Source organism: Gossypium arboreum, chromosome 7 (assembly GCF_025698485.1).
Source record: "Gossypium arboreum isolate Shixiya-1 chromosome 7, ASM2569848v2, whole genome shotgun sequence".
Taxonomy (NCBI): domain Eukaryota; kingdom Viridiplantae; phylum Streptophyta; class Magnoliopsida; order Malvales; family Malvaceae; genus Gossypium; species Gossypium arboreum.
In genome coordinates, this window is record NC_069076.1 from 97,139,482 (window position 1) to 97,150,135 (window position 10,654).

General features: G+C 34.2%; 1 non-coding gene across 1 annotated transcript; it reads right to left on the bottom strand.

The window, feature by feature from the left end:
• Positions 1-5,288: 5,288 nt before the first annotated feature.
• On the bottom strand, positions 5,289-5,395 carry LOC128295778 (small nucleolar RNA R71). Its single transcript, XR_008286329.1, has one exon. It is a non-coding gene; the product is annotated as a small nucleolar RNA R71 (small nucleolar RNA).
• Between the last annotated feature and the right edge of the window lie 5,259 nt (positions 5,396-10,654).

Below are 10,654 nucleotides of genomic sequence, written 5' to 3' on the forward strand. Positions count from 1 at the left end.
ATATGTTTTCATTTTAGTCACCCCGTTAATTTAATATTATTGTACACTTTTTTCAATCATCAAAATTTAATAAATTTTTATTTTGATTACTCATTTATTTTTTTAAAAATAATTTTACCCTTTCTTTCAATTTTTTTTTTTAGATTTTACAAGAAATTGAGTTAATTCACTGTGGAGATGAAACCCAATTTTTTCCCCGCAATTTTACAAGAAATTCAGGAACCTTTCTTCTTCTTCATTTTTTTTTTTGTTTGTAAAAATCTCAGTTTTTCCCCGAACAAACCCATGTTTTCCCTTATTATTGAAAAAAAATAATTCTAAAAGAGTAAAAAATAAAGGAAATTAAAAAATGTTTTGTCCTTGTAAAAATCAAAGTAACTTTCTATAAAACCTCATGTTTTTCTCTTTATTAGGAAAATTAAAATTAATTCTAAAAACAATAAAGAAAACTAAAAGATAAAAATCATTTTTCTTATAAAAACTTAAATAATTCTTTGACAAAAATACTAAAATTAATTTAAAAAATTTAAAATTACAAAATATTTTTCACAGTAAAAGTCCAAGTTTTTCTTATAAAACCCCAAATAGTTGCCCCATAAAACTCTATGTTTTCCTCCTTTCCCTTGGAAAAAAAGAAAAAAGAATTCTAAAAAAGAAAAAATTAAAAATAATTTTTAAAAAGATAAAATGAGTGACCAAAACAAATACTTTTAAAGTTAGATGACTAAAATATAGTATACTGTAACATTGAATTAATAGTAGGTGACCAAAATGATACTAATTATAGTTGGGTGATTAAAACAAAATGATTGTTAATGGCGTTGTCTAATTTAAAAATTTTTATTTTCTATACCCAAAATAAAAACGTATGAAAATTGGATGACCAATTGTATAATTTACCTTTTAATTTTTAATATAAAATAAAATTAAGCTTAGGGTTATTAATATACTATATATATATATATATATATATATATATATATATATCTACTCATTATAATTATTTATAACTATTATTTTGTAAATTTTTTGTTCATTGTATTGAACAAGTCTCTTCTATCCTTTTATCTTGTTATTTGTACATGTAAGGTAATGAAAGATAAAACTTTTGTCTAATCTTCATTATTAATTTAAGTAGATATTTGATTTTGGTTATTAATGCTTTATCTCTATCAAGAGATAAATAAAATTGTGTTTAAAGAAGTTGTGCTTCCATGGTTAGTAACAACATTAACTCAAAACAAGTATCACCGTTTTTTTCACTTGCTTTCTCTTCCCAAATAATTATTCTTATTAAGAATTGTTGTTGTTCATGATATTGTTTGAGAATAGCTATGCTCGGAACAATTGTCATTTGATGTAGTTGCAATTTGAGAAAGGTTCCTGTTGAGAATAGCTAATGTTCAGAACATCTCTTGCTTAGAATAATCACATTTCAAGAATAATAATGTTCATAACAATCGTTGTTTAGAATAGCTTTTACAAAAAAATATCACCACAGTATAACTCTTGTTCAAAATAACATCTACTAAGAACAATTATGCTAAGAACAACTCACACTTGGAATAGGTCAGGAAAACACTTATTTATGAACAACTCTCATTAAAAAGCAACTCTTCTTTGAGACTAACTTGTGTTCGAATAGAAGTTCCGTAAAAGATGTTCCATAGGTACTACTTCACCAAAGCAGAAAAAAATGGAAATAACCTTTGAATATGGTGAGATTCTTGGGTTGTTTTCTCTCTTTTGATTTTCTAGAGAGTTCAGCTTGGTGGATCATATATAGAGGTAATTAAGAGGTTTTCTCTTATCTTTTTCCTATAAGTGTCCCTTTTTTGCTTTTAGAAACATAGTGAACTTTGGTTCTCTATTCACTATTACTAATAATTTAAACTTTTTATTAATAAAAAATATTAATGTCTTTGTAATGGAAAAGTCCATTTCATTACTCCTATTAATTGTTATGCTTTGTAACTTTCATTTCCTATAATCTAAAAATAAGAGCCCATCATAATTGGTGATAAGAACTATTGGCATTTTGGCATTTTAACTCCCAAAACTATCTCTGAAACTTTTTCAAACTACTCCCTTGCTTAACCACATTCTCAGCTATACGCACCATTTCTTTCCCATCATTTGTCACTACGTTTGATATCAAGAAATTTGAATCTAGTGAACTGGCCTAGCTAACTCACTAAGCACAGGTATTAAGAAATGCTTTGGGAAAGAAACGATTTGATTATTGTTTTAGCTAGTTGGGCATTTACGATTTGCATGCTCCAACTTGGGGGGTATTACGGAAAGATATAAATATTATGAGATAATTTATTTTAGAAGTAGTTTTTTATATTATAGGAAGTAGAGGGTGAATAGAGTAGTTTTACTATTTCGATTCTATGTGCAATATGGCATGTATATATAACATCTTATGTTGATGCATGATATTTGAGACTTTACCTTACTATTGTTAGTTCTGTTAATCTAATCTATTAAATCAATTTAAAACTATAGAAATCAATCAAAAGTTAAATTGTGGAAATAATGTCCAAAAATTTGTAGTGGTGAAATAATCTTCAATTAATGCAACTTATTAATCTATATCTATTATTAATAGATCTAGGGTTAATAATTAAGATGAAAATATCGAGTTAATGTATATCCTACAAGCGTCTAAAGATTTCCTAAATTAGGTGTATAGCTTATAAAAATTAACTAAACTATTAACTATTAATATCATCAATCTTTCACTACCTAAATTGATAAGTAACTTCACAATTAATATATATATATATATATATATATATATATATATATATATGATTTTAACATGCCAAACTGACTCTATAATAGGACACAGGTATGATGTGTCACTAACTAAAAACAGATTGACTTAAAAACTTTTCAATGGAAGCTTGAATAATTATTACAAGGTTATAGTTATAAAACATTTTTTAATTGTTATTCTATTAAAGTAAAAGAGACATTACCAATTTGTAATATTATCCAAAACATATGGCGTATAAACTTAAATAAGAAAAATTCAGAAATAAAATACATTGACTTAACTCAAACATTAATACTTTATAATAGTTTCATCAAAACAAGGTCTTAATAAATAGAAGTTTTATATACACATCATTTTCAAAATACACCTATGTGTTACCCCTTAAAGCATGCATGATTGATAAACCATAATATACATATTTTTATCCCATGCTTGGCATATTTATGGATGACTTATCATTAGTTTATCCCATGCTTGGCATATTTATGGATGACTTATCATTAGTTTTATTGAATTAGATACTCCTAATCCTTTAATTTCATGTTTTATACTCAAGAGAGCATAGGAAAGTGAAAAGAGCAAGAAACGAGCCAAAAATGAACAAAATAGGCTGATTTCAGTGTTCTACACGGCCTAAGCACTTCCACACGGGTAATCCACAAGCCCGTGTTAGACACAAGAGCAGGCTACAAGCCCATGTGTCATGGCCGTGTCAGTATTAAACCACGTCAGAATTGCACATGGCCTGAACACCTTCACATGGGCGTGGCACACTGCCATGTCCCTATCAAGCCCAAGTCTAATTCTATTCGAAAAAGGCTAATTTTAGGCTATTTTGGGCACTCCAAAGTCTATATAAACACCCTAGAAGAGGATCAAAGGGAAAAAAATAGATAGTAGAAGGCAGAGAATACTCGAAGACAACCATTGGAATCAATTCGGAAGTAGGATTTACTTCAAGACTGAAGATCTCCATTCAATTTCTACCGAAGTTTTTTGGGTTTCTTTATGTTTTGTAGTTTTCTCAATTTTGAGATGTTTCCCCCATCGTTATGAACTAAATTCCCTAAATACCTAGGGAAGATGAAACCTAAGACGAATCTTATTACTATTTGAATTATATGATAAATACTTGTTCTTATTCTTAATTATGTGTTCTTAATTCTTGCTTTAATATTTCAGGATATTAATTCAAGTCTGATGTGCTTATTCATAGCAAAAGTCCCTGTTTAAGAGTAGATCTAGCATAATTAAGCGGAGTTGATTGCAATCCTAGAGATAGGACAACATAAATCTGCCAGATTAGAATTAAATCTAATAAGGGAATCCATAGATCGAGTTAATGCGACAATAGAGGATTTAATTAGAAAGAGATTTCAATTAATCAACTTAGAGTCAGTTGTTTTTAGTCTCGAGAGAGATATTAACATAAACTAGGGATTTTTAAGGATTAAGTCAAGTGAATAAATCGTCTAGTTCAGAAGTAGTAAGTGAAGTCTAGGTGAATTCTTCCTTGGGTATTATCTTCTCTATCTGTTTTCCAAAAGTATTTTCCAAATTTTATCTCTGTCGTGTTCTTAGTTAATTAGATAGTTAATCTTAGTTTAAAAACAACCCTTTAATTCTTAGGCTAGATAATAAAAAGATAGTAATTACTAGTACTTTTAGTCCTTGTGGATACGATATTTTCGGGCTCACCATAACTATACTAATGTTCGATAGGTGCGCTTGCTTAGTTGAATTTTTAGTTAATTTAGCGACCATCAAGTTTTTGGCGTCGTTGCCAGGGATTAAGTTATTAGGAAGACTTGAATTTTATTACTTTGGCCATTTTTTATTGCAAATTACTTTTTGTTTGAATTTAAATTTTTTTTACTTCTCTTCTATTCTCCATGTTATTTGTTTTTGGCCGGAATCTTTAGTTTACGACTAGAAGGAACCCGTCAGGACCTTTGCTTTTTGATAGTGAAATAGAGAGTACAGCTCAAAGAAACCGAAGAGAAATAAGGCGAGGCCTACGTATATAGAGGAAGAGCAAGAGGTCGAGACCGATATTATCGAAGAGATGGTGAAAAATCAAAATAATCCGTTATCTCCTGCAGTTGCTGTAAATCCAGTAAATCAGAATCCTTATCCTCGTACTATGTATGATTATGCTAAACCTACTTTAACAGGAACTGAATCGAGTATAGTTAGACTTACTATTGCTACAAATAATTTTGAACTGAAGCCAAACACGATTCAAATGATACAACAGTTTGTTCAGTTTGATGGTTTGCAGGACGAGGATCCAAACACTCATTTAACAAATTTTCTGGAATTTTACGACACATTTAAGATCAATGATGTTTCTGACGAGGCCATTTACCTTCGGCTGTTTCCCTTTTCATTACGGAATAAGGCTAAACAGTGGTTAAACTCGTTACCACGAGGGTCAATCACTACTTGGAAGCAAATGACCGAAAAAATTTTACTTAAATATTTTTCGTCGGCTAAAATGACTAAGTTGAGGAATGATATCTCTTCTTTTGTGCAGATGGATTTAGAAACACTTTATGATGCATGGGAGAGATACAATGACTTATTGAGAAGGTGCCCTCACCATGGGTTACCTCTATGGTTACAGGATCAAACCTTCCACAACGATTTAAATCCTTCAACTAGATAGATGATCGATGCACCTGTCGATGGAACTATAAATAATAAAACGCCTGAAGATGCTTATGAATTTATAGAGAAAAATGTCATTGAATAATTATCAATAGTAAGTTATGCGGACAAAGCCAACAAAAATAACTAGTGTTTTCAACTTCGATGCGGTCACTATGCTATCTAATCAGGTAGAGCTTTTGAATAAAAAGATTGACGATTTGTATAGTTCTACCCAGGTACATCTAGTAATGAGGTGTGATTCAAATGAATGAGGGGTGCACAGCACAGAATATCCATTCTATTACCTAAGCACAGAGAGCGATCAAGTCAACTATATGGGTACCAATTTTAGACTTCAAAAAAACCCCTATAATAACAATTATAATGCAGGTTGGAGGAACCTTCCCAATTTCTCGTGGGGTGGTCAAGGAAACCAAAGACAACAACCCTCTCCAAGCTCTCAGCCAACTTACCAGTAAAAGAAAAAATTGAACTTTAAAGAGATGCTTACAAAGTTCATCTCGGTGTTAGAAACACGCTTCTAAAACACCAAAATCGCGCTTAAGAATCAGCAAGCGTCGATTCAAGGGCTCGAAATTCAAATAGGTCAGCTTGCTAAGCTGATCTCAGAACAACCACAATGTAGCTTACCTAGCAACACCGAGACTAACCCAAAAGAGCAGCTTCATACGATTACTGTTCAATATGAAGAAGGGTTAGCTGAACCTAAATCTGAAACGAGGCAAGAAGCTATAGTAAGCAATGGTAAGGTTGAGCTAAGCTACAATGAACCAAAATCGGTAAGTAAAGAGTATACACCTCGTGTGCCATACTTTAGTGCGACAAGGAAAGACCACACAGACGAACAATTCGGTTAATTCCTTAAACTACTTAAAAAATTACATATTAACTTACCGTTTATTGAAGCTCTTTCGTATATGCCAAACGCAGTTAAATTTTTAAAGGAGCTCATTAGCAAACAAACAAAAGTTAGATGAGTCATCTCATGTGGAGGTAAATGAAGTCTGTTCAGCTATTCTACAAAACAAGCTACCCAACAAGTTGAAAGATCCAGGGAGTTTTACGATTCCTTGTTTATTTGGTAGTTTGAATGTTAAAAATGCTCTAGCTGATTTAGGGGTAAGTATTAATGTTATGCCTTATAAATTGTTTAAACAACTAGGTATTGGGAAACCCAAACAAACTAGGATGAGTGTTCAATTGGCTGATAAAACCATTAACTTTCCTAAGGGTATAATTGAAGATGTGCTTGTTAAAATCGACAAATTTATATTTCCAGTAGACTTTGTTGTTTTAGACATAGATGAGGATAGTGACATTCCTTTAATTTTAGCACGACCATTTTTAGCAACTGCTAGAACTGTTATTGATGTCGGTACAGGTGAGTTAATACTTCGGGTAGGCGATGACATGATTAAACTCCAAGCTCATGATTCTGTCAGAAAGACTAGTGATAGAGATGATTACACAAGTTCTTTTAATGTGAGTAACCTTGTTGTTCATCCCTCTTTACAAGAAAAACTTTTGAGAAGTACAAATGAGCCACGTTCCAATCCATGTATGACAAGACTATCCATGAAGAGCAAAGGCTACAGATCGAGGAACTTGATGAATAGCGAACACAGACTAAGGAGAAACCGAGAATACACGATGAATCAAGGCAGTGCCATGACAAACTTAAAGGTAAATAGAATCAACTTAAGGTTGGAGACAAAGTACTGCTAGATGAAACAGACCCTCGTGTTGCCACTTCTGAACCTAATAGAGCAATCCCTTTTGCGGTGCTCAACGTTTTCCCATACGGTACAGTCGATGTAACTCATTCCAAATTCCGCACTTTTAAGGTAAATAGTACTCGTCTAAAACCTTATTTTGATAAGATTGATAGCAAGAATGAGAAGTTCCAACTCCTCGACCCATCATGACCAGGAAAATAAGAGGTAAAGTCGAGCTTAGACTCTAAATAAGCGCTTCTCGAGAGGCAACCCGAGTACTAACACCACTAACTAGTTTATTTTATCTATTTTTCATATTTTAATACAGGTACAGTGACCCACACGGCCACACGGCCAGGACACACGGCCAGGACACACGGGTGTGTCCTTGGCCATCTAAAAATAGGGCTGAAATTTCCCAAAAATCGACACACACACACTGCCATAAACTTGAGCCACACGGCCGTGTGAAGCACACAGCCAGGACACATGGTCGTGTCCTTGGTCGTGTGAAACTTGGAGCTTACCTTTTCAAATTTTAAACAGGTCAGAGAGCCACATAGGAAAGGCCCACGGCCGTGTACGAGACACGGCTGGACAACACGGACGTGTGGGCGAGCCACACGGGCATGGGAGAAGCGAATGACATAGCACACAGCTGTGCGACATGGCTGTGTGAACCACACGACCTGGACACACGGGCTTGTCCTTGGCCGTGTGATGAGTAGGCCATTATTTTCCTCGACAAACACAAGCTGAAATTCAAAAAACACGGGCATGTGACACGGCCGTGTGACCTAACACGGACCGTTACACGACCGTGTCACCTTAAAAATCCTAACCCCTAGTTTCTTTTTCATCTTTTGTCTTCTTCACTCAAAATTAACCTTATCCACCCTTCTCTTTCCCCCTACTCCGGCCACCGTCACCCACCGCTGGTCGCCCCCCTTTTCCCCTTCCCCCTCTCTTCTTTTTTTTTCTAGCTTTCCCTCCTCTCCTCTTTCACCCATCATTTCATCCCTTTTTTTTCCCTTTTCCCCTTCTCTTTCCCCCTACCAACAAGGCCACTAGCCCGTCCCCTTCTCCCCAACAGCAGCCTCCCTTGTCGCACGACCCTCACCCCGTCGCACGACCCCTCCCACTATTCGATCGCCGTTCACCGACAACCTTAAACTACAACCATCGATTACATGTTATTCTTATTCTATTTTTATTATTATTAGTATTCTTAATTTTATTACTCTCCATTTTTTTAATTAATATTAGATTATTCATGCATTTAGTAAAGTTTTATTTAGATACTGTGATATTTAGCTACTATTGATTATTTGGCTCTTGAATATTGCTTCTTCATAACAATTCTGGCCATTTTCTATTTCACTTTTCATTCAGTAATGTTATTTACTTCCTTTGTTTTAGTAGATAACATTTCTCATCTCTTTCTTACCAGTCTTGCTTCTCCATTTTTATTTGTGATTACTATTAGTTCTATTTACTCTTACTTGATTTCTGTTCGATAAATTGCATCTTGATTATTATTTTTATTATGATTTTGTCCAAAGTGTTGAGCTGAACTAGGTTGCTTAAATATGAACTTGCTTATTATGTTGATTCGTTAAATTGATTCATTGATACAATCTTTTACCACTTGTAGATCCATTATGACAAACACACGAGGCAAGAAAACTATCGTCCCAGCTTCGAAAAAATAGAAAGGTCCTGGCACAACCTCCTCGAGCGTCTCGACCGAAGCTCGTCACCCTTTGCTTCAATTCTCGTCAAGCCCACAGGACGACTTATTCTAGCTCCTTCGTGCACGATCATTGGGAGTAGGCTACTGTATAGCTTGGACCGCCTTGGAGTAGGTCCATCTTGCCCACCTTGATTGATTCTATCTCGCCACTGCCCTGTGGGATCTATTCTTTGCGATTATCGAGCCTACCTATTCGGAGCTTACCTTAGAGTTTCGCACTACTTTCTATCTACAGCATGTGATGAATACCTATGACAAGGTCGGTACTATTACTTTTAAACTGGGTAGACTCCTAAGAAACATGATTGTATCAGAGTTTGGAGCTGTTTTGGGCCTTTACATAGCGGAGTTTATGGCTTCCGAGATTTTTTTACATCTTTACCGTCACACACACCACTCGCCCTCCTTTTGTTGGACTGACCTTACGGCGAGTATTGTTCCCTATGACGCAAGTCGCTTAAAGGGAACTTCTCTTCCCCCAGTACTACACTACATCCATGCCATATTGCTCACATCTTGACTGGGAGAAGAGAGAGCACCGGCATCGTTAGATGCTTACTTCTTATAGAGCATGACGATTATTTGATTAGGCATACTTTATTGCCCTTGCTTTTCGCCACCAGATAGACAGCCATAGGAGGGGCCCTATCTGCCTTGGCCGCTACGTGACTCGCCTCGCTCGACACTTCAGCCTCTTCAACAATCCAGAGATGTTATCGACACTCACACTAGTAGGCTAGATGTCTCCTTAGGGAATTTCTAGTATGACCCGCATGAGGATGATAGAGCGACACTGTGGTTTCGACCCTCTTTAGTACAGATTCATCCACTCTGATGACCAGGATGAGTTAGAGGACTTCACTGATGATGTTCCTCCCTATCACAAATATCCACCACAGTCTCCACCATCGAGTCATCGATATACTCCCTCCTATGCTAACTCTCAAGGAGTGTCCTATGAGGAGTTCATGAGTTTCCGTCAGTACTGTACTGAGTGGTTTGATAGTCTTGATGCGATTTTGCAATAGATCTGTCAGCATTTACATATTACTCCTCTAGCACCGACGACGCTCAGATCTGATGATGAGGACCATTGAGTCTATTTATTTTTATTTTTATGTTTATTTTTATTTTTATTTTTTTTTATTTTATTTTCCTCTTTTGAACTTTATTTTAATTATTATGGTTGTTTCTTAACGAGTAACCCTTTAATTCTCTTCACAGTTGTGTTTATTTTCTTATTATTAACTCAGAATCATGCCTTTCATTTGCCCTATATACAATTTTCGCTTTCACTATTTCAAGAATTTCATCCAAAAATTCAAGGTAGTTTCGCTTCTTTCCCTCTTTTATGATATTATGCTTATATTGTTCTTATCTTTCCTTGTACATTGAGGACAATGTACATCTTAAGTGTGGGGAGGTTAATCATATCACTATCAGAAAATCCCTGAATTTTGTCTTGTTCTTAAGTAATTTTCTCATATTACTATTAGAATGAATTTTGATTGACTTATTATTTTTATTTATATATTTTTGATTAAATCATAGGTAATTGTGCATTGATTGTTTAAACTTTAATATATTAGAGAATCAAGCATGATAAGTTGATTTTTGAGAATTAAAAATTTTTAGGTTGTTTCCCCAAATTTAGGTATTATCTTGAAGTTTGAAATTCACAGGATTGACATCAAAAGCCATAATTTTTGTGAGATTTTGAGCCTTTAG